This window comes from Arachis hypogaea, chromosome 19 (assembly GCF_003086295.3).
Source record: "Arachis hypogaea cultivar Tifrunner chromosome 19, arahy.Tifrunner.gnm2.J5K5, whole genome shotgun sequence".
Lineage (NCBI taxonomy): Eukaryota > Viridiplantae > Streptophyta > Magnoliopsida > Fabales > Fabaceae > Arachis > Arachis hypogaea.
This window is the reverse complement of record NC_092054.1, coordinates 37,059,599-37,066,140: the sequence shown is the minus strand read 5'-3', so window position 1 is coordinate 37,066,140 and position 6,542 is coordinate 37,059,599. Positions and strand designations below refer to the sequence as shown.

The 6,542-nt window shown below is 38.6% G+C and overlaps 1 non-coding gene across 1 annotated transcript; it reads left to right on the top strand.

The window, feature by feature from the left end:
- Positions 1 to 397: 397 nt before the first annotated feature.
- Positions 398 to 505, top strand: LOC112781630 (small nucleolar RNA R71). The gene has a single exon (XR_003192395.1). It is a non-coding gene; the product is annotated as a small nucleolar RNA R71 (small nucleolar RNA).
- The last annotated feature ends 6,037 nt before the right edge of the window (positions 506 to 6,542 follow it).

The window sequence follows — 6,542 nt, the reverse complement described above, 5'->3', positions numbered from 1 at the left end:
AAGGTTCACCTAAGTAATTTACCTCTGCTATTGCAGGGTTCTCAGGATCATAGGCTTCTTCTTCAGAAGATGCCTCTTGAGTACTGTTGGATGCAGCTTGCATTCCATGCAGACTCTGAGAAATCATATTGACTTGCTGAGTCAATATTTTATTCTGAGCCAATATGGCATTCAGAGTATCAACTTCAAGAACTCCCTTCTTCATAGGCGTCCCATTACTCACAGGATTCCTTTCAGAAGTGTACATGAACATGTTATTAGCAACCATGTCAATGAGTTCTTGAGCTTCTGCAGGCGTTTTCTTTAGGTGAATGGATCCACCTGCAGAAGTGTCCAGTGACATCTTTGATAGCTCAGATAAACCATCATAGAATATATCCAGGATGGTCCATTCTGAAAGCATGTCAGAAGGACACTTTTTGGTCAACTGTTTGTATCTTTCCCAAGCTTCATAGAGAGATTCACCTTCTTTCTGTCTGAAGGTTTGAACATCAGCTCTAAGCTTGCTCAGCTTTTGAGGAGGAAAGTACTTGGCTAAGAAAGCCGTGACCAGCTTATCCCAAGAGTTCAGGCTGTCTTTGGGTTGAGAATCCAACCATAATCTAGCTCTGTCTCTTACAGCAAAAGGGAAAAGCATGAGCCTGTAGACTTCAGGATCTACTCCATTAGTCTTAACAGTATCACATATCTGCAAGAATTCAGTTAAGAACTGAAAAGGATCTTCAGATGGAAGTCCATGAAACTTGCAGTTCTGCTGCATTAGAGAAACTAATTGAGGTTTCAGCTCAAAGTTGTTTGCTCCAATGGCAGGAATGGAGATGCTTCTTCCATGTAAATTGGAATTAGGTGCAGTAAAGTCACCAAGCATCTTCCTTACATTATCATTATTTTCGGCTGCCATCTCCTCTGCCTGTTCGAAAATTTCTGAAAGGTTATCTCTGGATTGTTGTATTTTAGCTTCTCTTAATTTTCTCTTCAGAGTCCTTTCAGGTTCTGGATCTGCTTCCACAAGAATGTTCTTATCCTTGCTCCTGCTCATATGACAAAGAAGAAGGCACAGAAAAATAATAATAATAATAGAGATCCTTTATACCACAGTATAGGGATCCCTTTGTGAGTGGAAGAAAAGGGGGAGACAAAGGATATGAATGAATAAATAGAATAGGATGGGGGAGGTATAATTTTCGAAAATTATTTTGAAAAGGAGTTAGTGATTTTTGAAAATTGGTTTTTGAAAATTTGTTAGTATTTTTCTAAAATTTTTTGAAATAAAAATAAAAATAAAAATAATTAGTTAATTAAAAAGAAATTTTTGAAAAAGGGGGAGATATTTTCGAAAATTAGAAAGAGAGAATTAGTTAGGTGGTTTTGAAAAAGTTAAGAAACAAACAAAAAGTTAGTTAGTTAGTTGAAACAAATTTTGAAAAGATAAGAAGTTAGGAGGTTAGAAAAGATATTTTGAAAAGATATTTTTGAAAAAGATAAAATAAGAAGATATTTTTGAAAAGATATGATAGAAATTAGTTTTTGAAAAAGATTTGATTTTTAAAATCACAATAAATGACTTGATTCATAAGAAATCACAAGATATGATTCTAGAACTTAAAGTTTGAATCTTTCTTAACAAGCAAGTAACAAACTTCAAATTTTTGAATCAAAACATTAATTGATTAGTTATTTTCGAAAATTTTATATAAAAAATAAGAAAAATATTTTTGAAAAATATTTTTGGAATTTTCGAAAATAACTAAGAATTTTGAAAAAGATTTGGTTTTTGAAAAAGATTTTGAAAAAGATAAGATTTTCAAATTGAAAATTTGATTTGACTCATGAGAAACAATTTGATTTTAAAAAATTTTGAAAAAGTCAATCCAAATTTTCGAATTTGATGAGAGAAAAAGGGAAAGATATTTTTTTGATTTTTGAAATTTTTATGAAAAACATGAAAAATATGCAATGCATGAAATTTTTAGATCAAAACAATGAATGCATGCAAGAATGCTATGAATGTCAAGATGAACACCAAGAACACTTTGAATGTCATGGTGAACATCAAGAACATATTTTGAAAAATTTTTAATGCAAAGAAAACATGCAAGACACCAAACTTAGAATTCTTTAATGCTTAGACACTAAGAATTCAAGAATGCATATGATAAACATGAAAAGACACAAAACAAAAAATCATCAAGATCAAACAAGAAGACTTACCAAGAACAACTTGAAGATCATGAAGAACACTATGAATGCATGAAATTTTCGAAAAATGCAAGATGCATATGCAAGTGACATCAAACTTATAATGTGACTCAAGACTCAAACAAGAAATAGAAAAATATTTTTGATTTTTATGATTTTCTAAATTTTTTTGTATTTTTCGAAAATTAATATGAAAAAGAAAAATAAGGATTCCAAAATTGTTAATATGAATTCCAGGAATCTTGCATTCTTAGTCTAAAGCTTCAGTCCAGGAATTAGACATGGCTCACTAGCCAGCCAAGCTTTCAATGAAAGCTCCAGTCCAAAACACTAGACATGGCCAATGGCCAGCCAAGCTTTAGTCTTTAACACGAGAGTATATTGCTCTTTATAACAAATTGCAAGCCTCAGTCCAAATAAATTTAGACATGGCTTTACAGCCAGCCAGGCTTCAACATGCTTCATGAAACACTAGAATTCATTCTTAAAAATTCTGAAGAAAAATATTTTATTTTTGAAAACATTTTTATTATTTTTTTTTCGGAAACGGATGAGAGATTTTTGAAAATATTTTTGAAAGATTTTTGAAAACAAAACGAAAAGAAAATTACCCAATCTGAGCAACAAGATGAACCGTCAGTTGTCCAAACACGAACAATCCCCGGCAACGGCGCCAAAAACTTGGTGCAGTTGCCGGATCCAAACTTGGCACTGATGTTACCGGACCAAAAGCTTGCCGAAAACTCAAACAATCCCCGGCAACGGCGCCAAAAACTTGGTGCACGAAATTGTGATCTCCAGGCTCGAACAAATCCTGGTAATGGCTCCAAAGCTTGGTGCTCTGATCTTAATTCATAATTGTCACAACTTCGATACAACTAACCAGCAAGTGCACTGGGTCGTCCAAGTAATACCTTACGTGAGTAAGGGTCGAATCCCACGGAGATTGTTGGTATGAAGCAAGCTATGGTCACCTTGTAAATCTCAGTCAGGCAGATATAAAGTGATAATGGTGTTTTCGAATATTATATAATAAAATAGGGATAGAGATACTTATGTAATTCATTGGTAGGAATTTCAGATAAGCGAATGGAGATGCTTTTCGTTCCTCTGAACCTCTGCTTTCCTGCTATCTTCATCCAATCTGTCTTACTCCTTTCCATGGCTGGCTGTATGCAAGGGCATCACCGTTGTCAGTGGCTACATCCCCTCCTCTCAGTGAATAATATGCCCACGCACCCTGTCACGGCACGGCTATTCATCTGTCAGTTCTCGATCATGCTGGAATAGGATTCACCCTCCTTTTGCGTCTGTCACTAACGCCCAACAATCGCGAGTTTGAAGCTCGTCACAGTCATTCAATCATTGAATCCTACTCAGAATACCACAGACAAGGTTTAGACCTTCCGGATTCTCTTGAATGCCGCCATCATTCTAGCTTACGCCACGAAGATTCTGGTTAGGAGATCTAAGAGATATTCATTCTAGCTTAATTCATGTAGAACAGAAGTGTTTGTCAGGCACGCGTTCATAAGGGAGAAGGATGATGAGCGTCACACATAATCATCACCTTCATCACGTTCTTGGGTGCGAATGGATATCTTAGAAGAGAAATAAGAAGAATTGAATAGAAAACAGTAGTACTTTGCATTAATCTTTGAGGAACAGCAGAGCTCCACACCTTAATCTATGGAGTGTAGAAACTCTACCGTATGAAAATACATAAGTGAAAGGTCCAGGCATGGCCGAGATGGCCAGCCCCCTAAACGAGATCAATAGTCTCCTAAGATGAACAATGGAATAAAACTGAGACCAAAGATGCCTAATACAATAGTAAGAGGTCCTATTTATAATAAACTAGTCACTAGGGTTTACATGAGTAAGTAATTGATGCATAAATCCACTTCCGGGGCCCATTTGGTGTGTGTTTGGGCTGAGCTTAAGTGTAGCACGTGCAGAGGCCATTTGTGGAGTTGAACGCCAGTTTCTGTGCCAGTTTGGGCGTTCAACTCTGGTTCTGGATCCTTTTCTGGTGCTGGACGCCAGATTTGGGCAGAAGGCTGGCGTTGAACGCCAGTTTACGTCGTCAATTCTTGGCCAAAGTATGGACTATTATATATTTCTGGAAAGCCCTGGATGTCTACTTTTCAACGCAATTGGAAGCGCGCCATTTCGAGTTCTGTAGCTCCAGAAAATCCACTTTGAGTGCAGGGAGGTCAGAATCCAACAGCATCAGCAGTCCTTTTTCAACCTCTGAATCTGATTTCTGCTCAAGTCCCTCAATTTCAGCCAGAAAATACCTGAAATCACAGAAAAACACACAAACTCATAGTAAAGTCCAGAAATGTGAATTTAACATAAAAACTAATGAAAACATCCCTAAAAGTAACTAGATCCTACTAAAAACATACTAAAAACAATGTCAAAAAGCGTATAAATTATCCGCTCATCAGAAAGTCTCAACAATGCTCTGAACATCTGTGAGGCTCCATGAGAGCCCACTGTCAAGCTATTGACATTAAAGAAGTGCTTGTTGGGAGGCAACCCAATTTTTATTTATCTAATTTTATTTTTCTTGTTCTTTCATGTTTTATTAGGTTCATGATCATGTGGAGTCACAAAATAAATATAAAAATTGAAAACGGAATCAAAAACAGCAGAAGAAAAATCACACCCTGGAGGAAGACCTTGCTGGTGTTTAAACGCCAGTAAGAAGCATCTGGCTGGCATTCAACGCCAGAACAGAGCATGGTTCTGGCGCTGAACACCCAAAATGGGCAGCATCTGGGCGTTTGAATGCCAGAATTGCACCCTGGAGAAAAGCTGGCGCTGAACGCCCAGAACAAGCACCAATCTGGCGCTGAACGCCCAGAGTTGTGTGCAAGGGCATTTTGCATGCCTAATTTGGTGCAAGGTTGTAAATCCTTGAACACCTCAGGATCTGTGGACCCCACAGGATCCCCACCTACCTCCACTCACTTCTTCTCACCCCTCTTTCACACAATCCCATAAACACTTTTCCCCAAAACCCTTCACCAATCACCTCAATCTCTCTTCCCTATCACCACTTCACCACTCACATCCATCCACTCTTCCCCATAAACCTACCTCATAAACCCCACCCACCTTCAAAAATTCAAAATCAATTTCCCACCCAAAACCCACCCTTATGGCCGAACCTTACCCCCCCTCCCTTCCCTATATATAGCCCTCCATTCTTCCTCATTTTCACACAACACAACCCTCTCTTCCCCTTCTTGACCGAAACACATCTCTCTCTCCTTCACCTCCATTTCTTCTTCTTCTTCATCTATTCTTTCTTCTCTTGCTCGAGGGCGAGCAATATTCTAAGTTTGGTGTGGTAAAAGCATAAGCTTTTTGTTTTTCTATTACCATTGATGGGACCTAAGACCAGAGAATCCTCTAGAAAAGGGAAAGGGAAGACAAAAGCTTCCACCTCCGAGTCATGGGAGATGGAAAGGTTCATCTCCAAAGCCCATCAAGACCACTTCTATGATGTTGTGGCCAAGAAGAAGGTGATCCCCGAGGTCCCTTTCAAGCTCAAGAGAAATGAGTATCCAGAGATCCGACATGAAATCCAAAGAAGAGGTTGGGAGGTTCTAACAAACCCCATCCAACAAGTTGGCATCCTAATGATTCAAGAGTTCTATGCCAATGCATGGATCACTAGGAACCATGATCAAAGTAAGAACCCGAATCCAAAGAATTATCTCACCATGGTTCGGGGGAAATACTTAGATTTTAGTCCGGAAAACGTGAGGTTGGCATTTAACTTGCCTATGATGCAAGGAGATGCACGCCCCTACACTAGAAGAGTCAACTTTAATCAAAGGTTGGACCAAGTCCTCATGGACATATGTGTGGAAGGAGCTCAATGGAAGATTGACTCCAAAGGCAAGCCGGTTCAACTAAGAAGACTGGACCTCAAGCCTGTAGCTAGAGGATGGTTAGAGTTCATACAACGCTCCATCATCCCCACTAGCAACCGATCCAAAGTTACTGTGGATCGGGCCATCATGATTCATAGCATCATGATTGGAGAGGAAGTAGAAGTTCATGAAGTCATCTCCCTTGAACTCTACAAAATAGCCGAAAAGTCCTCTCCTTGGGCAAGGCTAGCTTTTCCTCATCTTATTTGCCATCTTTGTTACTCAGCTGGAGCTTTCATAGAAGGAGACATTCCCATTGAGGAAGAGAAGCCCATCACTAAGAAAAGGATGGAGCAAGCAAGAGAGCCCATTCATGGAGCTCAAGAGACGCATGAAGCTCATCACCATGAGATCCCGGAGATGCCTCAAATGCATTTTTCTCCACAAAACTAT